This window comes from Canis lupus, chromosome 28, assembly GCF_048164855.1.
Source record: "Canis lupus baileyi chromosome 28, mCanLup2.hap1, whole genome shotgun sequence".
Classification (NCBI taxonomy): domain Eukaryota; kingdom Metazoa; phylum Chordata; class Mammalia; order Carnivora; family Canidae; genus Canis; species Canis lupus.
In genome coordinates this window covers 24885864-24913266 of record NC_132865.1, presented here as the reverse complement: position 1 = coordinate 24913266, position 27403 = coordinate 24885864, and the positions used below count along the sequence as shown (strand labels likewise).

The 27403-nt window shown below is 40.5% G+C and overlaps 1 protein-coding gene and 1 long non-coding RNA gene across 3 annotated transcripts in view; one reads left to right on the top strand and one right to left on the bottom strand.

The window, feature by feature from the left end:
- The window catches only part of CPA6 (carboxypeptidase A6), a 329838-nt gene that overhangs the window by 127165 nt on the left and 175270 nt on the right, over window positions 1-27403 (bottom strand). The gene's annotated exons all lie outside the window — the stretch shown is intronic.
- The window catches only part of LOC140619987 (uncharacterized), a 49791-nt gene that overhangs the window by 4409 nt on the left and 17979 nt on the right, over window positions 1-27403 (top strand). The window contains exons 2-4 of the long non-coding RNA XR_012019744.1: window positions 4807-4917; window positions 5778-5890; window positions 24150-24210. This is a non-coding gene — a long non-coding RNA (uncharacterized lncRNA). The remainder of the gene's footprint in view (window positions 1-4806; window positions 4918-5777; window positions 5891-24149; window positions 24211-27403) is intronic.

Sequence of the window (27403 nt, the reverse complement as noted above, 5' to 3'; positions counted from 1 at the left end):
AAGATCACGACCTGAACTGATATTAAGAGTTAGCGCTCAATCGACTGAGCTACCCAGGTGCTCCTATACAGCCTTTTGTGTAAACATAAATTTACATCTCCCTGGAATAAATGCCAAGAGTATAATATCAAATACTCATAAGAGACCACTTGACCTTTACCTAAAATAACTTCTATTCCCATATTTGGCTTTCAATGTATAACAAACTTTTTTTTTTTTTTAGATTTATTCATTTATTTATTTGAGAGACAGAAGGTGTGGGGGGAAGGGCAGAGGGAGAGAATCTTAAGCAGTCTCCCTGCTGTGCATGGAGCCTGATATAGGGCTCAGTCTCACCACCTTGAGATCATGACCTGAACTGAAATCAAGAGTCAGATGCTTAACCAACAGAGCCACCCAAGTGTCCCTGTAGTAAACTTTTATTTTAAAAAACTGGGAAAGAGTAGATACATTTAAATACTCTTTTTATGTGTAAGGTGTTGCCTTTATGGATATCTGCAGACCACTGGGATTATGTAAAAGTTTGTCATGCTGCATATGATGACATGGCCCAGTGCAGAATTTCAGTTGGCATTTCTGATCATCTACTATAAAAAGCAGACTATTTCTTTAAAAATCAAACTTTTTTTTTATTCCTTTCATCTGTATACCTCACTCACAAAATACAGTTGTTTTTTGTTTTTAAAATGCCTCTTTCCTTTTTCCAAATCCTTTCAAATTAAACAAATATGGTCATGCAGTTTATAATGAAATCTTTCTCCCCCTAGCTATTAAAACAACCAAATTTTTGAGTGATGAATTAGACAAAACAAGGCAGCACATACATATAAGTAAACTGAAATTCATAAACAGAATAGGAGATTACTTACTAAAGCTTGGAAGAGTGTTGGTTGTTATAAACAAATGCTAATTGCTTAGTAGAGGTTTTGCCTATGGCTTTAGGGTCTCAGATGGAACAGGGATATTTCAAAATATCAATCTCCATGGCTTTTAGCAGAATATGTTACTATGTGCACTCAATATATAATAAGTGAGTTAATACAAAAACAAAAATTTATGTGAAACACGTATTAGCACTTCTGAGAAAATTGTAAAAGAATGAATTAGAAGGACAACAGAATCTGAAGGGCCCAATTCTCAATTACACAGCAGAATAATGGTAATTAACTTGGCTAAAATGATAAATTCCATTTCTTACAAGTAAAAAAAAGCTGATAATAAATTGAATGAAACTATATAATTTATGAGGCTGTGGAATTGTAAAAGGATTTTTAAGGTCATATTCATGACACCCTTTATAAAATATGTTTGAATCAATATCATAACAACTTGAGGAAGGTAATCTTTTACTAACTTATTAGTTACCCACACTGCATTAAATCTAATATGTTGTGAGTTTAGTGCTTTCTTGATTTTACCAGGAGGTATCGGTTGAAGATTTTCAAACCTAGCTGACCATAACTTACATCATTATCAATTGTAAGATGCATCCCAATTTTAGACATGTCGAAATGTGAAAAAAACATGCATCCTAAAATAGGTAAAATATGGCAATAAAGTAAGCATTTATTGAGCAGTTACTCTATGTGAGGCACTATAATAACTGCTGGGCATACAGAAATGAACAAGGTACAGTTCATACACTTAATAAGCTTAAAGCCTAGTAGGAGAAAAGTAGATAAACAATTTCACATGTAAAGAGTAATGATCTTATAAGTTGTCAAGTTAGTTTTGTTTGAAACACAAGGAGAAACCTTCTGGTGGCATCATTATATTAGGGATACTGAGTATGCCATAGCTAAAAACTGTATCTTGTTTTATGAGCATATAGGACATAATCTGTAAAGTCCTTTATTTCTCAAGCACTTGTGATATCAATCCTTCACAGCCACTTTATTTTTTTTCTTCACAGCCACTTTAAAGTGTGCCTATTTTTGAGATATTAGAGTGAAAAAAATAATTTTCCTCTTGAGTATTAAGATTCAGAAGTGACCCAATCAATATTCAACTCATTCGTTTCTCAAATATTTTATCATTTTGTTGAAGTGAAATATAGTATTTTGATCCCAAAGGAGAACTACTAAAAATAAAAATAATGACTTGGTTTTAAGATAACTCCAAATACAGTGCTTGTGCTCAGTTCAGGTCCCTAAAACACTGCTGAGTGAACAATACAATAATCATCACCAGACCATGGTGATCTGAAAACCTGAATCCTTGACTTTCTGCAGACTAGCTAGCTGGTTCCTGCCACAGAGCTCCTAAATCCTTGGAATATACTATCGTTTGTATACCCATGAGGACTTATGGTGGGGTAGTGTAAAATGGCTTCAGGATAGGGGCCAGTCGCCAGAAAAACCAACCACATGATTAGAGGTTTCAGCCTCACTCCCTGACCTTTAGGGAGGGGAGAGGAGCTAGAGATTGAGTTCAATCTCTAAGGGCCAATGATTTAATCAATCATACCTATGTAAATAAATCTCTATAAGAACCTCTAAATGATGGGGTTTGGAGAGTTTCCAAGTTGGTAAACGTACAGATGGTGTTGTGCTCAGAGAGTGATGGAGGGGCTACTTCCCTCATACCCTGTCCAATACATCTGGCTGCTCCTGAGTTGTATCATTTACAATAACCTGGTTAAGTTAAGAGCTTTCCTGAGTTCTGTGAGTCATTGTACCAAATTGTCAAACCAAGGAGGGGGGCTCATAGGAACCCTTGAATTTGCAGTTGGCTGGGCAGCCTGGGAACTCCAGTTGTCGTTGAAGTTGGGCCAATCTTGTGGCATTGAGCTCTTCACCTGCAGGTCTGTAGTAACTCTGGGAGTGCCCAAAATGAACTGTTGAACACCCAGTTGATGTTGGAGAATTGCCAAACTGATATGGAAAAATAACATGTATTTGGTGCCAGGGAAAAAAACCCACAAACATATTCTGTTCACTCATTTTTTGGTTCAATCTGTTGGAATTGCTTTGGGTAAGGAAGTGTGAGGGGAAGTGGTAGGAAGTGGTAGGCTCTTGCCAGGCAGAGCCTTCAGAGCAGTGTTTGGTTCCCCTCCTTCCATCTGTCATGATGGCCAGCAGTGTTCTAAACAGAGGCTGGCTCCTTCAGCCTGGTTCCTGGAATGAAGACTATGCAGAACAGAGCCGTGGATGAACCATGAGCAAGAAATAAAACCTGGCTGTTAAGGTTTAGGCATAACTTGTCTCCACAACATAACTTAGCTTATTGTGTTAAAGTTCAAGGGATATGGAAAACGTGATTTAATATGGGGGCTAGGCTTTATGCAGCTGTGGGAACTAGAGAACAAGTCTATCATGAGGTGTTGCCTCTGATCTCCTGGTGAGCCTGGAGCCACCACAGGTCAGCAGGGCTGCGGGAGAGGAAAAGTGCAATCTCCCTGTCCCCTGCTGCCTCTGACCTCCACCATGTGGGTATATGCAGAGGGAGCCTACCTCCTGTGCTTCTAGAACTGCTGGAATTTGGAAGAGGGTAAGGGAGGAGATTCAAGGGACCTGAGAAGCTATGGGCCAGACTTCTGCCCCATGGACATAGTGAAAATGAAATGCTGCAAGTGCCTAGCCCCCAACTCAGACATCAGAGCAGGCCAGCTCCTGCTTTACACCTCTGTCTTATCTTCAACAATTTCTGTGACCAATCCTAACTCACAACTGGATGGGAGTTCTGGGAAGTACAGTCCCAGCTTAGCTACACAGACACATACAAAAGTGCTACTGCTATGAACACACTCTGGGAAAAAAATCATGTCTACTACAAGCTAGAGCTCTTTTCTCCAAACCCCATCCAGACTCAGACTTTGGTGAACTGAGAGGGGCTATTTTTGAATGTCAAACTCCTTTGGCTTCCTTTAGCACAAGACCCAGGCACTAACAAGGTCAGTGGTACATTGCTTAGTCTCTTTGTTATAGGACCGTATCTGATCCTGGCCCTTGAGATTAGCACTTGGACCACAGAAGGAGGATAACACCCTTTCCTGCTAAGGTCTAAAACTGAACTTTACTAAGCCACCTTTCTCTGTATGTCCTTACCCTGGTCCTGCCAGATCCTGCAAGGGTGGGGAAAGACAGGATAACTTAAAAGAATTTTTACTCCTGTTAAGTCCTACTTATGGTTCCTTTAGCTGTCCCCTTAAGTTTGTAATTCTATGAGGGCTACATTTTATCTTTGATCCATAACAGAATTCTTTGCTTTTGGAGATAGGGACAAGTGGTGAAGCCGGAAATCAGAGCATTGCCAGAAGTCAGAGAGTGTCCCGAACAAACCAACTGCCAGATTAATGGGCAGTCTCCCCATTCTCTGGAAAGGAAACGGACTAGTGCTCAAGACATTGGGTGGTTGCAGTCTGTAGCTTATTCTTAAAGAGTATTGGTGCAGCTCTGCTCCCCCCCAGTTGAGTTACATGCTAACCAAATATTAGTCATATTTATTCTTAAACCTGTTTATGCCTGTTAGACCAATAGGATATGAGTGGACGTGATATGCGCAGCTGTTTTTTTTTTTTTTTTTTAAGATTTTATTTATTTATTCATGAGAGACACAGAGAGAGGCAGGGACAGGAGAAGCAGGCTCCATGCAAGGAGCCTGATGCAGGACTCGATTCAGGGACTCCGGGATCGCACTGGGAGCTGAAGGCAGACACTCAACCACTGAGCCACCCAGACGTCCCAGGGCAACTTTCATTTCACTCCTTACTAATGAAGCTGCTGCCCCTTATGTATCTGTGACTGCATCAGTTGCTTCTAGTAATAGCAATTGGATTTAATCTGCAGTTTTTTTCTACCCCATCAGAATCAGTACCAATGTGCGACTTCAGAGTGACCAGCACCATGTAGCAGCAAATTCCTCCATCCTGCGAGGCTTGATCTCAGCTCTACAGGATGTGTGCTCAAAGCTCCTGAGGTACCAGTATCAGCTAAGGAGTGCCCTTTCCAAAAGGCCTGAATTCTGGCTCTGTGGGAGCCTTTCTGCAAGCTTCTAAAGTCTGATACAGTTGACCCTTGAACAACATAGGTTTGAACTGTGTGGCTCTACTCATATGCAGTTTTATAAAAAAACAAATACACTGTAAATGCATTTTGTCTTATGATTTTCTTAACATTCTTTTTTGTAGCTTACTTTATTATAAGAATATAGTGTATACTACATATAACATACAAAGCAGGTGTTAATCAGCTTTTCTTTAGATCACATCAGATCATATCTCTTACAAATGCTTAATGGCTTCCAACTGTCCTTAGCACAAACCCCCAAGTTTTCATCTTTTCCTCAGGGCTTTTTTTTTTTTTTTTTTCCTCAGGGCTTGTATCTCTCAGACCTCATATCTTACTGCCCTTCCTTCTATTTACTCTATAATCCACCTTTATTCCTGTCCAAACAACTAAGTCCAGCTAGATAAGTCTGCCTTTGCACTTACAATGATCATTGCCTAGAATGTTCTCTCGAGACCTTTGCATGACAGGTTATAGCCTTATTATAATTTTTTTTGAGGAGGTTTTTCCTGAACTTTCAAAGAATCCCATTCTATTTAATCCTGTTTATTTCTTTCACAGCATTTACTACAATCTGTAACTAACTTGTTTACGTCTTCATTTGCCTATTTTCTTCTCCACAACTAGAACATAAACTCATAAGATCATCTATTTTTTTCTTTTATGTTGATTACCCTGCCTCTTTAAATATCTACTGAATAAAAAATAAATTTAGCTTTTGGTACTAAAATATGTAAATCAATGCAAATTGACTACTTTTATCCTTCATAGGAACCCAGAAACTCAAAATACCTAAATATAAAATGCTTATTCTCCTATGCCTACTCAGAGAAAATGGTCAACTATCTTCATGGGACGTGCCGTTCATGTGCCAAGTCATAACAGTAAGTCATCTTGCAAAAAAATCAGCAGCAAGGGGGTTAAGCATAGTTTTGATACTAGACTGTCAGAGTAAAGAAGAGCTGTTGCAAACTGTTCTACCAGTGTGTTCGATCCTAGCAATGCACAATACTTGCACACTTATGGCTGTTCATCCCAAGTGGTCACACTTCATCATGGGCCTGAAGGTGTCTGTAAACATGCCCTGAACACTGACTCAGAAGGAAAAAGGTGCAATCTTGTCAAGCAAGCAAAATTTTAAGACAAAGTGTAAGTCAGTGAAATTAACCAAACTTTCTTTCAAATTACAGTGGCCCGAGACATTTTACCATCTCGTCTGACGTTAACATACTTTGCTTTTCAAAATGCATCTGAAACCCCCCTGTCTCTAAGGGTTGACTAATATAGTGTCATGAAATCAACATTTGGGCCTGATTTAATGCATTACACTTTGGAGAACTGTATTTCATTATGAGTCAGCTGAAATTTCTTTCTGCCCCAATATGTTGGCACAGTTTTCTTGTACCATAGCTCTACCATCAGTGATATCTGTTTCTAAACCATTTATTTATTTTTTAAAGATGTTTATTTATTCATGAGAAACACACACACACACACACACACACACACACACAGAGTGAGAGAGAGAGAGAGTGAGAGAGACAGGCAGAGGGAGAAGCAGTCTCCATGCAGGGAGCCCGATGTGGGACTTGATCCCAGGTCTCCAGGATCACGCCCTGGGCTGCAGGCGGCGCTAAACTGCTGAGCCACTGGGGCTGCCCTGTTTCTTTTTTTTTTTTTTTTTAATTTATTTTTTATTGGTGTTCAATTTACTAACATACAGAATAACACCCAGTGCCCGTCACCCATTCACTCCCACCCCCCGCCCTCCTCCCCTTCCACCACCCCTAGTTCGTTTCCCAGAGTTAGCAGTCTTTACGTTCTGTCTCCCTTTCTGACACTTCCCACATATTTCTTCTCCCTTCCCTTATATTCCCTTTCACTATTATTTATATTCCCCAAATGAATGAGAACATATAATGTTTGTCCTTCTCCGACTGACTTACTTCACTCAGCATAATACCCTCCAGTTCCATCCACGTTGAAGCAAATGGTGGGTATTTGTCATTTCTAATAGCTGAGTAATATTCCATTGTATACATAAACCACATCTTCTTTATCCATTCATCTTTCGTTGGACACTGAGGCTCCTTCCACAGTTTGGCTATCGTGGCCATTGCTGCTATAAACATCGGGGTGCAGGTGTCCCGACGTTTCATTGCATCTGTATCTTTGGGGTAAATCCCCAATAGTGCAATTGCTGGGTCGTAGGGCAGGTCTATTTTTAACTCTTTGAGGAACCTCCACACAGTTTTCCAGAGTGGCTGCACCAGTTCACATTCCCACCAACAGTGTAAGAGGGTTCCCTTTTCTCCGCATCCTCTCCAACATTTGTTGTTTCCTGCCTTGTTAATTTTCCCCATTCTCACTGGTGTGAGGTGGTATCTCATTGTAGTTTTGATTTGTATTTCCCTGATGGCAAGTGATGCAGAGCATTTTCTCATGTGCATGTTGGCCATGTCTATGTCTTCCTCTGTGAGATTTCTGTTCATGTCTTTTGCCCATTTCATGATTGGATTGTTTGTTTCTTTGGTGTTGAGTTTAATAAGTTCTTTATAGATCTTGGAAACTAGCCCTTTATCTGATACGTCATTTGCAAATATCTTCTCCCATTCTGTAGGTTGTCTTTGAGTTTTGTTGACTGTATCCTTTGCTGTGCAAAAGCTTCTTATCTTGATGAAGTCCCAATAGTTCATTTTTGCTTTTGTTTCTTTTGCCTTCGTGGATGTATCTTGCAAGAAGTCACTATGGCCGAGTTCAAAAAGGGTGTTGCCTGTGTTCTTCTCTAGGATTTTGATGGAATCTTGTCTCACATTTAGATCTTTCATCCATTTTGAGTTTATCTTTGTGTATGGTGAAAGAGAGTGGTCTAGTTTCATTCTTCTGCATGTGGATGTCCAATTTTCCCAGCACCATTTATTGAAGAGACTGTCTTTCTTCCAATGGATAGTCTTTCCTCCTTTATTGAATATTAGTTGCCCATAAAGTTCAGGGTCCACTTCTGGGTTCTCTATTCTGTTCCACTGATCTATGTGTCTGTTTTTGTGCCAGTACCACACTGTCTTGATGACCACAGCTTTGTAGTACAACCTGAAATCTGGCATTGTGATGCCCCCAGATATGGTTTTCTTTTTTAAAATTCCCCTGGCTATTCGGGGTCTTTTCTGATTCCACACAAATCTTAAAATAATTTGTTCTAACTCTCTGAAGAAAGTCCATGGTATTTTGATAGGGATTGCATTAAACGTGTATATTGCCCTGGGTAACATTGACATTTTCACAATATTAATTCTGCCAATCCATGAGCATGGAATATTTTTCCATCTCTTTGTGTCTTCCTCAATTTCTTTCAGAAGTGTTCTATAGTTTTGAGGGTATAGATCCTTTACATCTTTGGTTAGGTTTATTCCTAGGTATCTTATGCTTTTGGGTGCAATTGTAAATGGGATGGACTCCTTAATTTCTCTTTCTTCAGTCTCATTGTTAGTGTATAGAAATGCCACTGACTTCTGGGCATTGATTTTGTATCCTGCCACGCTACCGAATTGCTGTATGAGTTCTAGCAATCTTGGGGTGGAGACTTTTGGGTTTTCTATGTAGAGTATCATGTCATCGGCGAAGAGGGAGAGTTTGACTTCTTCTTTGCCAATTTGAATGCCTTTAATGTCTTTTTGTTGTCTGATTGCTGAGGCTAGGACTTCCAGTACTATGTTGAACAGCAGTGGTGAGAGTGGACATCCCTGTCTTGTTCCTGATCTTAGGGGAAAGGCTCCCAGTGCTTCCCCATTGAGAATGATATTTGCTGTGGGCTTTTCATAGATGGCTTTTAAGATGTTGAGGAATGTTCCCTCTATCCCTACACTCTGAAGAGTTTTGATCAGGAATGGATGCTGTATTTTGTCAAATGCTTTCTCTGCATCCAATGAGAGGATCATATGGTTCTTGGTTTTTCTCTTGCTGATATGATGAATCACATTGATTGTTTTACGGGTGTTGAACCAGCCTTGTGTCCCAGGGATAAATCCTACTTGGTCATGGTGAATAATTTTTTTAATGTACTGTTGGATCCTATTGGCCAGTATCTTGTTGAGAATTTTTGCATCCATGTTCATCAGGGATATTGGTCTGTAATTCTCCTTTTTGGTGGGGTCTTTGTCTGGTTTTGGAATTAAGGTGATGCTGGCTTCATAGAACGAATTTGGAAGTACTCCATCTGTTTCTATCTTTCCAAACAGCTTTAGGAGAATAGGTATGGTTTCTTCTTTAAACGTTTGATAAAATTCCCCTGGGAAGCCATCTGGCCCTGGACTCTTGTGTCTTGGGAGGTTTTTGATGACTGCTTCAATTTCCTCCCTGGTTATTGGCCTGTTCAGGTTTTCTATTTCTTCCTGTTCCAGTTTTGGTAGTTTGTGGCTTTCCAGGAATGCGTCCATTTCTTCTAGATTGCCTAATTTATTGGCGTATAGCTGTTCATAATATGCTTTTAAAATCGTTTGTATTTCCTTGGTGTTGGTAGTGATCTTTCCTTTCTCATTCATGATTTTATTAATTTGAGTCCTCTCTCTCTTCTTTTTAATAAGGCTGGCTAATGGTTTATCTATCTTATTAATTCTTTCAAAGAACCAACTCCTGGTTCTGTTGATCTGTTCCACAGTTCTTCTGGCCTCGATTTCGTTGAGTTCTGCTCGAATCTTTATTAACTCCCTTCTTCTCTTGGGTGTAGGATCTATTTGCTGTTTTTTCTCTAGCTCCTTTATGTGTAAGGTTAGCTTTTGTATTTGAGTTCTTTCCAGTTTTTGAATGGATGCTTGTATTGCAATGTATTTCCCCCTTAGGACTGCTTTTGCTGCATCCCAAAGATTTTGAATGGTTGTATCTTCATTCTCATTAGTTTCCATGAATCTTTTTAATTCTTCCTTAATTTCCTGGTTGACCCTTTCATCTTTTAGCAGGATGGTCCTTAACCTCCACATGTTTGAGGTCCTTCCAAACTTCTTGTTGTGATTTAGTTCTAATTTCAAGGCATTATGGTCCGAGAATATGCAGGGGACAATCCCAATCTTTTGGTATCGGTTCAGACCCGATTTGTGACCCAATATGTGGTCTATTCTGGAGAAAGTTCCATGTGCGCTTGAGAAGAATGTGTATTCAGTTGAGTTTGGATGTAAAGTTCTGTAGATATCTGTGAAATCCATCTGGTCCAGTGTATCATTTAAAGCTCTCGTTTCTTTGGAGATGTTGTGCTTAGAAGACCTATCGAGTATAGAAAGAGCTAGATTGAAGTCACCAAGTATAAGTGTATTATTATCTAAGTATTTCTTCACTTTGGTTAATAATTGATTGATATATTTGGCAGCTCCCACATTCGGAGCATATATATTGAGGATTGTTAAGTCCTCTTGTTGAATAGATCCTTTAAGTATGATATAGTGTCCCTCTTCATCTCTCACTACAGTCTTTGGGGTAAATTTTAGTTTATCTGATATAAGGATGGCTACCCCTGCTTTCTTTTGAGGACCATTCGAATGGTAAATGGTTCTCCAACCTTTTATTTTCAGGCTGTAGGTGTCCTTCTGTCTAAAATGAGTCTCTTGTAGACAGCAAATAGATGGGTCCTGCATTTTTATCCAGTCTGAAACCCTGCGCCTTTTGATGGGGTCATTAAGCCCGTTCACGTTCAGAGTTACTATTGAGAGATATGAGTTTAGTGTCATCATGATATCTATTCAGTCTTTGTTTTTGTGGACTGTTCCACTGAACTTCTTCTTAAAGGGGAATTTTAAGAGTCCCCTTTAAAATTTCTTGCAGAGCTGGTTTGGAGGTCACATATTATTTCAGTTGCTGCCTGTCTTGGAAGCTCTTTACCTCTCCTTCCATTTTGAATGAGAGCCTTGCTGGATAAAGTATTCTTGGTTGCATGTTCTTCTCATTTAGGACCCTGAATATATCCTGCCAGCCCTTTCTGGCCTGCCAGGTCTCTGTGGAGAGGTCTGCTGTTACCCTAATACTCCTCCCCATAAAAGTCAGGGATTTCTTGTCTCTTGCTGCTTTAAGGATCTTCTCCTTATCTTTGGAATTTGCAAGCTTCACAATTAAATGTCGAGGTGTTGAACGGTTTTTATTGATTTTAGGGGGGGATCTCTCTATTTCCTGGATCTGAATGCCTGTTTCCCTTCCCAGATGAGGAAAGTTTTCAGCTAGAATTTGTTCAAATACATATTCTGGCCCTCTGGCCCTTTCGGCGCCCTTGGGAACCCCAATTAAACGTAGGTTTTTCTTCCTCAGGCTGTCGTTTATTTCCCTTAATCTATCCTCATGGTCTTTTAATTGTCTGTCTCTTTTTTCCTCAGTTTCCCTCTTTGCTATCAACTTGTCTTCTATGTCACTCACTCGTTCTTCCACCTCGTTAACCCTCGTCGTTAGGACTTCTAGTTTGGATTGCATCTCATTCAATTGATTTTTAATTTCTGCCTGATTAGCTCTAAATTCTGCAGTCATGAAGTCTCTTGAGTCCTTTATACTTTTTTCTAGAGCCACCAGTAGGTGTATAATAGTGCTTCTGAATTGGCTTTCTGACATTGAATTGTAATCCAGATTTTGTAACTCTGTGGGAGAGAGGACTGTTTCTGATTCTTTCTTTTGAGGTGAGGTTTTCCTTCTAGTCATTTTGCTCAGTGCAGAGTGGCCAAAAGCAAGTTGTATTGGGAAAAAGAGAAAAAGAGAGGAGAGAAAGAAGGAAAGAAAAGAGAAAGAGAAAAAAAAGGGGAAGAAAAAAAAAACGAAAAAAAAAAAAGAAGAAAAAGAGAAAGAAAAAGGAGAAAAAAAGGGGGTGGAGGAAGGAAACAAATCAAAAAGCAAAACAAAACAAAAACAAAATAAAAAACAAAACAAAACAAAAAGAACCACCGGGGAGTATCTTCTGATTCTGTGTACTTTAAGTCCCTTGGCTTCTCCTGGAAGTTGTCCGTCTAGCTGGTGTTCTGGGGGAGGGGCCTGTTGTGCTGATTTTCAGGTGTTAGCAGTTGGGGGAGCTGCTGTGCCCCTGCCTGGTGCAGGGCTCGGTGGGGGTTGTTTACCCCGTGAGGCCGCAGGAGGAACAGCCCCAGTGGCGGGGCAGCTCTGGAAACCTGGATTCAGCTCCGGCAGGAACTCCGTCTGCAGGGCCTGGAGGCTCCGGGGCGGGGCCGCTGATCTGCTCAGCTGGGGCAGGAGCGTCCTCGCTGTCCTGGGCCCTCCCGGCCTCTGCCTGTCCCGGGGGAGGCGGGATCCTGGGCTGTGTCCCGGCGCCCTGTGCTCCGGAGCCTGCGCTGGTGGATTCGCGCTCCCGGGCCGCGCAGCCCCCTCCGCGGAGCCGCCGCCCGAGCCCCTCCGAGCTGCTCCTGGAACCGCGCAGGCCCCTCCGCACGGAGCCTCTTCCTCTGCCCGAGCCCCTCCGAGCTGCTCCCGGGGCCGCGCAGCCCCCTCCGCGGAGCCACCGCCCGAGCCCCTCCTGGCTGCTCCGGTCCCGCCGGGTCCCGCCGTGCGCGCTGCAGCCCTTAGGGAGCTCGGCGCACTCTCCTGGGCGCGCAGTTGCTCTGTTCCTGTCCCCGGGAGCCCGAGGGCATCCCCGCCCTCCTGGGTCCTGCTCCAGCTCCCCGCGAGCCCCTTTCCCCCGGGAAGGTCGGTGCAGCTCCTGCTCCTCCGGGACGGGGCTCTCCTGTCCTGGGGACACTCGCCCCGGCCTCAGCCCGGCTCCTCGCGGGCCCCTCCCCCTTGGAGGCCTTTTGTTTCTTTATTTCTTTTTCCCCGTCTTCCTACCTTGCTAGAAGCGCGAGCTCTTCTCACTGTTGCATTCCAGCTGGTCTCTCTTTAAATCTCAGGCCGAATTCATAGATTTTCAGGATAATTTGAAGGTTTTCTAGGTAGTTTGGTGGCGACAGGTGATTTGGGGGCCCTGCTCTTCCGCCATCTTGCTCCTCCCCCCTGCCCTGTTTCTAAACCATTTAAATGTTTATATACATATGACCTAAGAGCAACGAGAAATTTTATCTAATTATTCAGGAAGTGATTCCCCAACTGATTGATTATCCAAGTCTTATGCTTTTCCCACTGAAAGTATTTATTACCTCTCCCCTTAAACACACATAGGTAACTGGGTAAAAGAAATGAACTAGACAAGTCTCATCTGTAAATTCAGTCTCGAGATGATCATACCAGCCTACCGACAAACCCCCCACTGCTCCATGGCCATAAAAACCTACAGTTATGTCCTTCTGAGATAGAGGATTTGGATTTATAAATTTACAATCTTTAGATTTCTGCTCATATTCTGTCATTATCATTTTATAATGACAGTAGCCTGACTGTTTCCACTGTCAATATCTCAAGTCTATTCAAATTTTGCAAGTGTGGAAATACAAGCAAGTGTACTTATTTATTCTGCTCTGTTTATATTTCTAAGGCCTTAAATCCCTTCTACATCACAGCTCACAACCACAGATATCATGCTTTGAGTCATTTAGAGGAAGTGACAAAATGGGAAATTTGTAGTCTCATAAATACAGGAATTTAAACAAGGGCTTTCTATTGCTGATGATTTGGACCAAAAAAAAAAAAAAATATCCTGTTTCCCAGATGTACCTCTGGCAGAGCTCTGGTTCTAAACCATTGCACAGTGAAATGGAGAGAACACTATAATCACAAAAGAAATGATGCTTGTTTGACAGTGCTTGCTAGACTCCATCATTTATGACATTTAGTATCGTTAACCTGATGTATAGTCTCCCTCAGAGGGACAAAGCTACACTTTCTCAAACTTGGATTTCTCAAGATTTCCTATCCTCTAGTATAGTGTGTGCTAGGAAGAAATACAAAGCTTTCAAAGGCAGGAGATGAATCAACAGTACTCTGCAAGGCCTTTTATCTCTCAGGGGTACAGAGCAATGGCCCCTCTGGATAGGGATAGTCTTTGTATAATGCAATAAACTATATTTGTTAATCGATGGTGAGAAGAGGTGCAACAGCAAAGGCCCTAGAATCACTGCTCTTTCATTCCCATTCTGTCTTCTTTCTTCTGTAAGAGGTGGCTCATATGGGGAGGGGGGGAAAGGGTTGAACTGGACAAGTAGAGTTTTGCCAACTTTTCAGCTGTTTGACCTTTTCACTTGGGTGTTGACATGCTAAGTGACCATCTCACACCAGGTCCTTAGGCCAAATGGAAATGGACTGCTGGGGCACCTCCCATTTTCCTTCTAGATCCCCTTTTGCACCTGTTTTGTGACTCAGTGCCTTTATACTAATCCCTGCTCAATCCCAGTCTCTATTCCTCTACTCACCCAGACATGACAAACAAAAGCATTTCTCCACCCACGTTTAAAACAAATGTTTGCCACACCAAACCCTGATTCTTTGAAACCACATGATAAACATGCAAATGTGAAAAAAATCTTGTGCTCTCTTTGGCAGCACATAAAATAAAATGCAAGGGGCACCTGGGTGGCTCAATGGTTGAGCATCTGCCTTTGGTTCAGGTCATGATCCCTGAGTCCTAGGATTGAGTCCCACCATCAGCATCCCTGTGGGGAGTCTGCTTCTCCCTCTGCCTATGTCTCTGCCTCTCTGTTAATGTCTCATGAATAAATAAATTTAAAAAAAAGGAGCCATGAAAACGTGGAAGATTCTAGAAAGTTGACCAAATAGACAATTTCTAAATCTCTACTTTCAATTCTTATCTATTTTCATTTTATATGGAACTATCCAATTAATTTTTTAATAACACTTTTGATGTCTGTACCATACCCCCAAATGTATAATTACTACAAATTGCCTATAGAGCAAGGCTCCCAAATTTTAATCTTAGTGATTTAAAGCTCTGCTAATTTAGTGAAAAAATATATGCCAAGAAATCCACTAGGCATTACTGAGGATACAAAATGAGAATAAGATTCCTGTTTTCAAAAAATTTACAACCTAATTGAGAAAATGTATGTACAAAAATAACAAGGCGGAAATATTACTTATGTCTCCTTTGTGGAATGTAATGATAATTATATAGTAAGCATTTATTGAATGCAGGTACTTCACATCTCTTATTATGAATACAACAACCCTATAACAGAGGTCCTTGGTATCTCCATTACAGATAGCAATAGCAACATCCAAATTCCTACCATTGACAGGTGCTTTATATATATGATCACACTTCATCTCCACAACAATTCTCATTTTTTAAATGAGTGCCAGGGATTTGCCTGAGGTCACAGAACTAGTCAGTGGCTGCTACGGTCTAAATGTTTATGTCCTTGTCCCAAATATACATGTTGGAATCCTAACTCCCAATGTGATGATAGTTAGCTTCTGAGAGATAAGACCACAACGGTAGAACTCTCAGTAATGTGATTAATAGCTTTATAAAAGAGGCTTGTGAAAGCTCTTAGGCCCTTTCTACCATGTGAGGAGAAGTGAGAAGTGGGTAGTCGTGGCAAATCGGGAAAGGCCCTTCATCAGAATGTGACCATGCTGGCACCCTGATCCTGGACTCCCAGTCTCCAGAACTATGAGAAATAAATGTCTTCTGTTGACAAGTTACTTAGTCTGTGGTATTTTGTTATAGCAGACTAAATAGACTAAGATAATGGCAGAACCAAGTTTCAAACCGAGGTCTAACTCTAATGTCTTCCTTTTTTGGATTATATCCTGTGCCTTCTTAGGAAAAAAGAGCTCAGAGAAGGTCAGTAGCTTGTCAGAGTTGATGAAGCTCTTAGGCAGCAATAAGGACTGACAGATTTATTTTACTTCAAAGTATATACCTGCTTCCTTTTCCCCTTTCTCTTCTTCCTTTCCCTTTAGGAACTATTCAGTCCTAGAATCACAAAATTGGGCAGAGCAAGGTAGGAGTCTTTGCTTGGGCATGGGGTGTAGAAATATAGAACCTGGGCAGGGTCATGAAGCTGTTCATATGGAGGGCTTGGTCAGGTGATGGGTGTTAGAACTTACGTGCAGTGAGAAGAGTGCCACATGGATGAGTACTCAGAGCTTGTCTGGGTGTCAGAGCTTGAGCAAATTAAGAAGGGTTTCCACATGGGTAGGGTGGCTTGGTACAGGGTTTTAGGGCCTAAATAGGGTGAGGCCCTATTTAAGGTGAGAAGGGCGTGTGTGTGCACGTGCGTGCATGTGCAAGTAGGGGCGTGGTGGGCATGGGTTACATACTAGGGATTGGTCAAATAAATTTTGTATTTCAAATAATGGGAAACTGGTTTCTCAGTGCCAAAGAAGGGACGTATAAACAAGGAAAAGGACAAAATAAAAATAAAATTAAAATACTCCTTAATAGAAACCTATGGTTTTCAATATAAAAGTAGATGCAAAAATAGTCATGTAAATTTAAGAACGTATACATATATGTATCTGCATGAATAGGCTTCCTAGCTCTGGTACTAGTGAGCTCACCTGGTACCCATATCTCCAGCTTCTAAATGCTATTTTCACTAAAGAGGAACCAGGACTTTTTGGAGAAATGGCTAACTCCAGGAGGGGGACAAGGGAAATACAAGACGAGTTGGTAACTTCCTCTTGTGCCAGAAAGTAGTTAAAAAAAAATGAATGGAACATGTCAAAAGGCACAGAAGTCAACTGAAGGGGGTTCCTACTGGCCTAATATAGGACAAATTTAGCATCAATATAAAACATGCTAATAATAGATTCACTCTATTGAATAAAAATAGGAAACCATGAGTCTATATTAATATAAATAAGTAGATATACAAATAAAAGTTTTATGAAGAATGGAGCATAATCAAATTTTAAAGTGCCTCCCTACAAAGCGCTTGAAGAGAAAACAGTGGAGAAGCCTGGCAGATACCTTCTCGAACAGCTAATCACCATGAACATCAGCCACAGGTCTGGTGCCAGTGGTGATAGGAAACATTGAGAACATAGAAGCCTTCTCTGATGCTCCTTGCCAAAGCAGAACAAGCAGATTCTAGTCATGAGGAAATGTCAGATAAACCCAAACTGAGAAAGCTTCTGCATAATAACTGGCCTGAAATCTTCAAAAGTACCAAGGTCGTGAAAATCAAAGACAGACTTATTTCAGACTGAAGGAAATGAAACAGAAGGGAAAACTTAATCCAGTCATGTGATTCTGTCCCAGATGCTTTTCCTATGCAGAGTGTTATTGGGGGAAAACAAGTTGAGTGGGGCTTGAAGATTAAATGGTGGTTATCAGTGTTAATTTCTGACTATGAGGGTCCCGTTGTGGTTATTAGGAGAATGCCCATCTCTGGAGGAAATACACTCTGAAGCTCAGCATAATGGAGCAACTTACTTTCAAAGGGTTCAGGGAAAAAACCCTTTGTAGTATACTTCCAAGTTTTCTGCAAATTTAGGATTGTTTCAAAATAAAAGCAGCAATCGGAAAAACATACTCTCCCTTGTACTGTTTTTCTTCTTGGAGCAGATGTTATCACCATCTGGTTGGGCACAGAGGTATTAAGTATATTTCAGGCTTAAAAAAGTCTTCATGGAGGAGATGGAATTTGGGGAGAATTCAGATAGGTAGGGAGATCTAGAAGGAAAATTTTTCATGTGAAAAAACAATGTATTCAAACACATTTAATGCTTCTCCATTGCCTTACAAACTACGTTTCTGAACAGGGAAGTTGGAGGTAGAATAGAAAAGGGGCTAAGGTGGGCACTGGAGTTATACCAGGATTCAAATACTGATTTTGTCTTTAACAACCTATGTGACTTTTGATGATGTCTCAGTTTCATTGCAAAATAAGAAAGCTGATGTTTGTGTGTTTGAAAATTAATGAAATTATATAAGTTAAAGGGCTCTGGCATAGTTCCTACCATATGGCAGTGCTTGCAATGATGATGAAGATGTAACAGTAATGATGTGATCTATACGTTAGAGAAGGTGGTTTGTGTTATGTAGAAGAGATTGGTTCAGAGTGACCCTGAAAAAAGGTGGGGCAGTTAGGAAGCTATTACCAATTGTCCAGATGAGAGTGGAGGCTGTTGAGAAGGATGTGGGCAAGTGAGTTTGTTGGGTGAATGCTAGAGGTTTAAAACAAATACTTAGATGATCCCAGGATGGTCCCTAGGAAGTTAAAGACTGCTCTGAGATGCAGTGTCTAGCAGAGACAGGGGAACAGTGTCAGTACTGATCAGAGTAACTGAAAGTCACTGTGGTTCCACGAAGGAGAGTCCCAAGTTCCCTTTCTGCCCACCTAGACCCTTCTAAGCACATCAGTAGAAACATGTAGATAGACTTTGCCTTTTTGGCATCTTCTGTTGCACTTCTTTCTTCTCTGTGTCTCTGTCCCTTCCTCCTTACATATTCCTCTCAAGCACTCAAAGCTCCATACTTTGTTCAGGTCTTGTTCAAGATTTGTGCTTTTTCCAGCCCTAAGAGAAAGTCTGATCCAAGTACCATTGCAAGTGCTGATGGCTGAGAGTACAAAGACTTCCTGATAAATTGTCCTTAGATCAATACCACTTTCAATGCAGCTCCTTAGTCTGTGTTCTCTAGTTCTACGGGTAACTGGTATTTTGTCTTCTTGTACTTGCTGATGTAGTATATTGCAATAGTATGGCTGTTTCATCTCTACACATTGTGTTTTGCCCAAAGATAGCAAGTTCTTCTGGGGCAGATGCTGTGTTCTCATAGCAACAATCACTGTGATGAACACTAAGTAGTTGCTCAATACATGTTTGTAGAACTGAACTAAGTAAAAAATTAAATGACAAAAAATCCCCTAAAAATCCAGTTCTAAACAGGATGTGAAATAATGCTTTTCTTAGTTAAAACAGGAACTGTAGAAATATATGCTTTGGTGTTAGCTAAAGCAGTAAGTAATTGTCCCTATGGAAATTAACCCTGCTGTCTGAAAACACAGGCCTGGGCCAGCTGTCTGGGTTGCATTTGGTTCAGTGATCCTCTGCCTCCTACCTTTGTAATCCTGGAATTATTAGTAGCATTTGACACTGAAGATTTTTTGCATTAAATTAAATTTTATATGTAAAAAAAAAAAAAACAACCCCACAAAAAACAGAGTGCCCGGCAAATAAGAGCAACTTAAGGGAGGTTACCTTATTTTTTTTTTTTTTTGTTACCTATTATTTTTTCTTAAGACTTTTGGATAGCAAATGGGAATGAATAGCCCAAAAATTCTTTCATGGAGGTCATTCTTAGTCTTTAAAATGCTTCAGCTGGGGAACTACTGGACTAGCCCATTCAGGCTTCAGATAAGGAGAAGAAATCATTTTGTATCCAGTTCCTTTTCCTGACTACCATTATGCAGGCAGGCTGTGGAGCTCATAATGAGTGCATACAAAAAGATCTGAGATTCAACCTTAAAATCTCATTTTTGTCCCATAGTTGTAGTAGTAAGGCTACTTATTTCCAGCTTCTGTTTCCACACCTTCTCTCTAAAGCCCATGTCTTTCAGGACAGCCTCTGGTGCTAACTTTAACTGATTTCCATTGCATTCTCTGAAGCACAATTAGAATGATTTATACTTCCCCCTGCCAGGACTGAAGCAGTTGTACTGGGGCAAAGGGATATCCCATACTTTGGGGATTGGGGAGCTCATTGCTGAGTCACTTCTCCAGTGGTCTCACTATGGAAGAGCATTTTATAGTATTTTACTGGCTCAGATTACTTCTGTTGAATATAAGTTAGGTGGTCCCAGGGAAGGGGCATTTCATAAGTTGTTCACAGCTGTAACTAATACTCAGAAGAGCACATGCTACACATTTTAGGTGCTTAATGTTGAAAAAGATGACGTGACTGCCCCAGAAGAGTTTATCTTGTTGACAAGACAAAATGTGTGTACAGAAAAAAACCATGCAATTGGTCTCTGACTGTAGGAGTAAAGCTTGCTGAAATCTATAGTGGTTAAACCCAGATTTCTCTATTTTCTGCTATTATTCTCCTAAAGCTTTTTGTTGAGATGCAGGCTGGGCAGTGACTATTAAAACTATTTGTCTAGGTTTTTTTTTTTTTTTTTGTGTGTGTGTGTGTGTGCTTTAGAGATAGAGGGCTGCATTTGAGGTGTTAGTTTATTTAACTGAGGCTTCCTACTTGTGCCTCAAGAATATATCCTTTCATAAAACTGAATTCTTCTCTTGCATGAATGAGTTCTCAAGTTTGGAAGAAGAGTGGCATAGAGCTGAATCAAATATACAGAATGTTCTTGTAGCCACCATTTCAGTAAAATGATTATACCCATTATCTGTTAAAAGAGACATATCTGTTTCCAACCACTATTCTTGTATAAAGAATTTTACAAGAAGGTTTAATTCAGCTCATTTTACAAATTAGGTATGTTGCCAATGTATTTTAATTAGTAATTAAAATGATCAATCCTCTTTTAATGTAAAATGATCCATAATGTGGCAATAGGTCCAACCTAACTAAATAATGATCAAAACCATCATTGCAAACAACACAGTAATGCTGTCCTTTAAAAGAATTTCATGAGGATTATCTGACTCAATGTCAAAAACCATTTACTGAAAAATGAATTGAGAATCACAGTGTGGTCTTCTAAACCATCTAGTATGTAACATTTGATCAGATCAGTCATGCATATGAATTAAAGCTAGAGATGGAGATCTAAATCAGCATGACCCCAAAACATATTAAATATATGAGATAACGGAGAGCAGGTGGGAGACAATTAGAGAGAAGATCTGGGACAATGTTATGGTTGTTGTTGTCTTTTTTTTTTTTTTTTTTTTTAGGCTCTCACTCTGTTAGGGCTGCTGTAAACTACTGCAAAATCCCCTCAAAACCCAGATATAGAGATCATGCGTAAGCACTTCAAAGGGGGAAGACCAGAAGAATGGGACACAGAAAAACAAAATAATGAGGAATGTTTTGCAGCATGTGATTTAAAAAACCCCACACAGATCTGGTAGTGTGTGCTTACTTCTGAAAATGACACTCACTTTGAAGTCTGTCCTTTGAGTCAGACCTCTATTAAACTAAGGGCCTCCCTCACTGCTGACACGAGAGATCAAAGGAAGCACCTTGCACTGCCTATGAGGGACATGGCTAGCATGAGACATTCTAGAGACAGAGCAACAGAGCAGCTAATGGGTAAGAAACCATACAAAAACACCACTCTCCTTGGCTTTCAAAGGAGGAACTGCTTTGAAAAAGACCTTTAGGGCTGCACATTCAGTGGTTGTGATTTGCCAAACTGCTGTCCGTGTTTTCCACGGGAAAACAAGAGGACCAAATCATTAGTCAGTATTGACCAAATTACCTGGGAGTCTGCTCTAAAAATGTGGTTGATTTCTAATGCAGCTTTGTCTCAGGTACTTGTACTCTCAGGGAAATGTGAGCTGTCTCTGAAATATTTTCATTTTGACAGAATTTTCAGAGATAATTCAGGCTCCTCATGTAACACTTTAGAGAATGCCTCCTGCAAATACTTGGATAACAAGGGTCACCATGACAAGTGAACCTTTCCTTTGCTGTTGCCAAGACAGAATTAAATTTTCAGAGAGAATTCCACTCATGTATGGTTACAATTGATTGATGCTTTTTTATTCCTTTGCCAGACACCCAAATGGCTTTTGAGGAGCCTTCCAGGGCAAAAGCAAATTCTCACCTCTGGATAAATAGCTCAAATCTCAAGGGAGAGAATAGCCGATCTTACACAGATCTCCTGCTTGGCATTTTTCCTGCTCCTCACTATTGCTTCAATACTACTACTCTTTAGTTTTCCTGTGGAAGGAGAGCATCTTCCTCCAAAGATAATGCTATTTAGATATATCACCATCTGCCCTGACTCACTGCTGCCTTGTACTAATCTTGCAGTCACTTTCCATCACGCACTGAAATGGGGCACCTCTTCATAGGCTGCAGTCAGCACCCCACCCGCAGACAATACTTTATCAATGTCCATATCTGACCCCAAAGTCTCCCACTTCTCAACATTGATGACCTAAATCTCTGCTTATGACAGACATCCATTTCAAGGATCACACCTCCTAACACCTCCAAAATCTTAAAGTTCAATTTCAGAGAGGGTGGCCACCGGCCCCTGAGGTCCTGCCCTGGCCCGAAGTCCCAGCCTTCCCAGCTCCATCTACTCAGGAGATGTCCCTGAGTCCCCGGAGGCATGATGGGGCTCCCTCCACCTGAGAGATAAGGAAGCTGGGTTCCAGCACCAGGGTGGGGGCTGCCATGAGAGTTTGGAAGCTTAAGAAGAGCCGAGGGCCAGCCCGGTCTTGGGTGTGGGACAGAGGTCAGAAGTGGGGCTGCTATGAGAGTGTACAGGACAGCGGGCAGTGGCCTCAAATCCATCCCGTAGGGGTCAGTGGGGATCCTTCCACTGACTGCCCCCAGGACGGAAAGATGACAACGGGCCCTTCCACATTGCCCTGTCTCTCGCTGGACCGTGAGCCCTAGACAGGTGGCCCAGCATCCGCTGCCTGGAATCCACTCTTGGACCACAGATTCCTAGCCATATTCTCACCGGTCTGAGCTTTAATCTCATTTAGATGTCTAGTTCCTACATTCCTCTATTTTTTCTAGACTTTCAGCTCCCTCTCAGCTCTCCTTTCTTTACCCAAACTAGACATTGTGGTTGTTAGCATGTACAGTCATCTCATGCTGTTGCACCCTCAACACCAAACCCTAACCCTAAACCAATTTTTCAATTTACTTTCTCCAGCCTTACACCCAGTCAGCTGGGTGCTGACTGGAGAAATTCCATAGAGTGCTGTCTATCAAGTCTCTTTTATATTTATGTACTGGAAATATTAAATGTGATATCCAAAAATGCTGGGGAGGCACAAGGTTATACTATACATAATAACGGCTATGGTTTTGAGTAGAAGGGTGGCCACTCCATAGGTTACTCAATAACCTATTTGGTGGCCTGGCCTGAAAATGTAAGACCTCCTGCACTGGTAACTTGAAACATGAGTGATAATTTATCAGTTGGCATCTGAAGAGACTAAAAGCAGCAGACAGGTAGAGAATAAGAATCATAGTAACAACAACAACAAAAGAATCATACTAACAGAGTTCCTCTTCTACCCACCTCATTCTTCATAAGCATATGCTATTATTTATTATTTGAACAACAGGGTAGAGAGAGTGTACAAACCAGGGCAACTCCTCTCTCTTACTGGGCATCAAGGGTGGGCCTGTCCAGGGCAGATCCAGGTCTTGCGGGCCCTGAAATTCATATGATTTTGAGGTGTCCTCTCAAAATAGTACAAAATTAACAGTCACAAAAGCAAATCAAATGCACTTAAAAATTGCTGACGCTTTGTACTGAGCTACATAAGTGTGTAATCAAGTCACTCTTATACAGCAGTCATTGACTTATTGATAAATACATACAGTTTTGTCAGCAAAACATTGGTTTCTTCAGGCTGCTTAACTGAGTTAGTGGCAGTTTTGCAAAGCATCTTGTCTGGAACCACCAGACTAATCAGGCCAAAATGTACTAGGTACACACTAAGATTTGATATGATACATTGGGATCCATAAAGCACATGGCCTCTCATGCAGATATGCTCATTGCTTATAGAAGTGCTCAGGTTCATGCTTTGAAAAACAAATTTTAAAACATAGAAGTTTTACCTTGCATTTTTCCATAAATTATATATATAATATATAATTGTATGTGCTTCACTATGAAGCATATTCCTGACAGCAACAAATTTCTGTTTTGACTATGATGAAAAATCATTTCCTTAAAATTATACATATCTGATGATATGAAGAATATTCCATAGAGTAGCTTCTGACTTCATATATTTCAAAACTGTTTAAGATTTTATTTATTCATGAGAGAGAGAGATTGAGAGAGAGAGAGAGGCAGAGACCCAGGCAGAGGGAGAAGCAGGCTTCATGCAGAGAGCCTGACATGGGACTCTATCCCAGGTCTCCAGGATCAGGCCCTGCTGAAGGTGGCGCTAAACTGCTGAGCCACCAGGGCTGCCCTCAAAACTTGTTTCTTAATGCTAGTTCTGGTCTTGGGTGCCATAGGGTAAAGAGTGTATTATTTTACATTGCCCTTTCTGCAAAGTCATTGCGTTGGCATAGTGGGTGGAAGCAGACAGCTAGTAGTCACATGAATGCAATCCTATTCAACTCAAACTAAATATAGTCAAAATTTCACTTCCTTTCAGGTATTAGATTCCCCAAATGGCCTTTTCAAAGATGAGAGAAAATGAGTGGCAGAGAGAAAGTGTAAGTGGAATGAGACAGTAATCTTAAAAGATTAAAGTTAAAAAAAAATCTTAGTTTTCTAATATCTGTAAGCATGTGAACACATAAAGGGGCCTGTTTTGGTCAGAGGTCCTAAAGTTTATGCGTTATAGTAAACTCATTTTGCAATCTGGACTCTTATGGTTTGACTGGTATATAATCTGGAGCTTCCTAGTACGGATGATAGGTTACTCCTATATATTAAATAAGGAACAGGCACCTTCATCTTCCTTATCCTTTTTGAAAATGACAGAGCATAAAAGGTATTTGAGATCTGAAGAGTTAGGATTAAAGTGTCTTTTGAGTCAGATGAAATAATAAAATTTTTTTAGAGCAAAATGTAAGCAAGAAATTAGCTGTAATCTGTTGTTAACTCTCTTAAGAGAGTAACAATCCTAGAAGAAACCAATCCTGCTTTAAAAATATGGACAAGGAGTACCTGTGCACCAGAACTCCTCTATACAGAGGAGGGCCCAAGGGGCTATTACCTCATCTTAAAACTCTGGCCACTAAGAGATCTCAGGACTCCTGAGATTTAAAAAAAAAAAAAAAAAGTTGCATCCATGAATTGTCCATCTAGTACATTAACTCACCAGAGATGATGTTCTGCCAAGAACATGGTTGGCAAACTCTGTGTGAAGGATCAAGTAGTAAATTGCTTAAGTTTCATGGGCTATATAGTATCTGTTGCAACTACTCAACTCTGCCCTGGTGAAAGCAGTAGTAGACAAAATGCCAGTTAGTAGGCATGGCTATATTCCATAAAACTTTATTACAGATGCTGAAATTTTATTTGTATATAATTTTCATGGATCAAAAATACTGTTTTGGACTTAACTATTAAAAATTTGAAAACCATTCAGCTTGAAGGCTATACAAAAACAGGTGGCAGGCCAGGTTTTTCTGCAGACTACAGTTTGATCTTGGTTCTAAATATGCTCAAAAAAGATTTAGGAATCAGCAGATGAAAGATTTTGATTGATACTACTTTTCTGTTCAACATTTCTGCATGAAGGATGTTTCTCAGATAATAGGTAGTACTGTGTATCAGCAATTTGGTAGGTATCATGCTGAAGATCTAAAACACATTTGTGGATTTCCTTCTTCAAAGCACTCAAAAGCAACATTATGACCCTCCCTACTTCCCTACCCATGACTTTTTGGCTATTAGTTGTTTGGATTGGCTTGGATATAGCTTTGGGTCAAGGGTGTATATATATATTTTTTAATCAAGAGTGTATATTTATTTTTTAAAGATTTTATTTATTTATTCATGAGAGGCAGAGAGAGAGGCAGAGACATAGGCAGAGGGAGAGGCAGGCTCACTGTGGGGAGCCTGATGTGGGACTCAATCCCAGGATCACAGGATCATGACCTGAGCCAAAAGCAGACGCTTAACCACTGAGCCACCCAGGCATCCCAAGAGCATATATTATAAAGACGTAGTACCAATGCAGCATCATGGCCACACAGAATTTGGTACAACATCATTGGCAGCCAAACAGTGCCTTGATTGTCAAGATGGATTGGCCACTCTGGCTATCTGTACCTACTGTCTTTTTCTTATCATTTTGCTCCATATGGATTCCTCTTATTAACATGAATGTTGAAGTCCAAAAGACTTGTGTATAGAAAAGCTTAGTCCCAGCTACTTGTATTTTTAAGAAACATCGATTTGGCAGTGGTACATAATTTAAAACATCCTTTTTGTTAACTTAAAAAAAAAGTGTAACATACAAATCTTATTCTATTTATAAACCTGTATCTAAAGCAAGAATGTTACCTTCCCATCCTTGATTAATGTTTAATTTAAATTGAACAGCATAGGGGCACCCGGGTGGCTCAGTGGTTGAGCATCTGCCTTTGGCTCAGGTTGTGATCTCGGGGTCCTGGGACCAAGTTCCACATCAGTCTCCCCGTAGGGAGCCTGCTTCTCCTTCTGCCTATGTCTCTGCCTCTGTGTGTTTCTCATGAATAAACAAATAAAACCTTTTAAAAAATAAATTGAACAGGATAAATATCCTCAAATAACCAGTTTATCAAATTTGTTTAAGCACTTTACATTCTATTTATAAATTCATGCAATGAGTTTTGCTTCAAATGCCTGACCAGGCAAATTTACTATGTAAGCAAGTAAACTCTTTCTACATACCTGAACAACATAAACTTATAAGTCATTAAACTTATTATAGACACTCTCAAGTTCTTCTAAACATCCCATTATTGTTTATAAGGGTAAATTTCCTTCCAACTTAAAATCACATCTATAATCAATTTTACATTTTAATTGGAGTCAAATTCTATCATGTCAGATTCTCTTAAACATTACAAGCCTGATAAGTGTCAAATACATACAGATTGTCCCAATGATTATAAAACCTATGCCTAAATTTAATCCCCAAAGTACAGGTAGTACAGATCTAATTACCTTCATTAATCCTTAACTTTAAAGCTTCCTGGGGTAAAATACCTTACTGTTTAAGTCAAGGGTCAGCAAACTCCATACAGCCTAGTGCCAGATCTTGTCTGCTTTGGTACACCCTCAAGCTAAGAATGGGTCTTACATTTTTAAATGGTTGGAAGAAGAAAACAGACAAGCAGAATATTTCAGCATCCATAAAGTTTTATAAGAACACTGCTACCTTCATTTGTTTCTTGTCTATAGCCGCTTTCAGGTTAGGTGTCAGGGTAAGTGCTTAAGACAGAGACCCTGTGGCCCTCAAATCTAAAATATTTACTCTCTGGCCTTTGCAGACAGTTTGCTGACATCCCCATCCCTGACCCTCTTCTAGTTTTTTTTTTTTAAGAAGATACAAGTCAAGCTGTGCTTGAATTTCAAAAACCCAAATAAAAGATCACTGTAGCAGAATATTTTGCCTTAAGGTTATTTGGGGACTAAGGGCAAAGATCTGATTTTAAAAGCTCTTATAATGAAGAGCTTCTTTAAAAAAAAAGTGGTTTATCATCCTCCCTCCTCCATTAACCCAGAGAACAGCAAACAGTAAAACTGAAGGTAGGAAAGAAGGGAAGGGGATGAGCAGAATATATTTTTTGGTGTAAGGACAGAAATGTGCCCCCTGTCCCATACATCCCCCTCCCTGCCCACAGCATAGAAGGGATCCAAGTCTGAGCATCCCTCTGGAGCTCCTTGGCAGCCACGGAGCTGAGGGGGTGC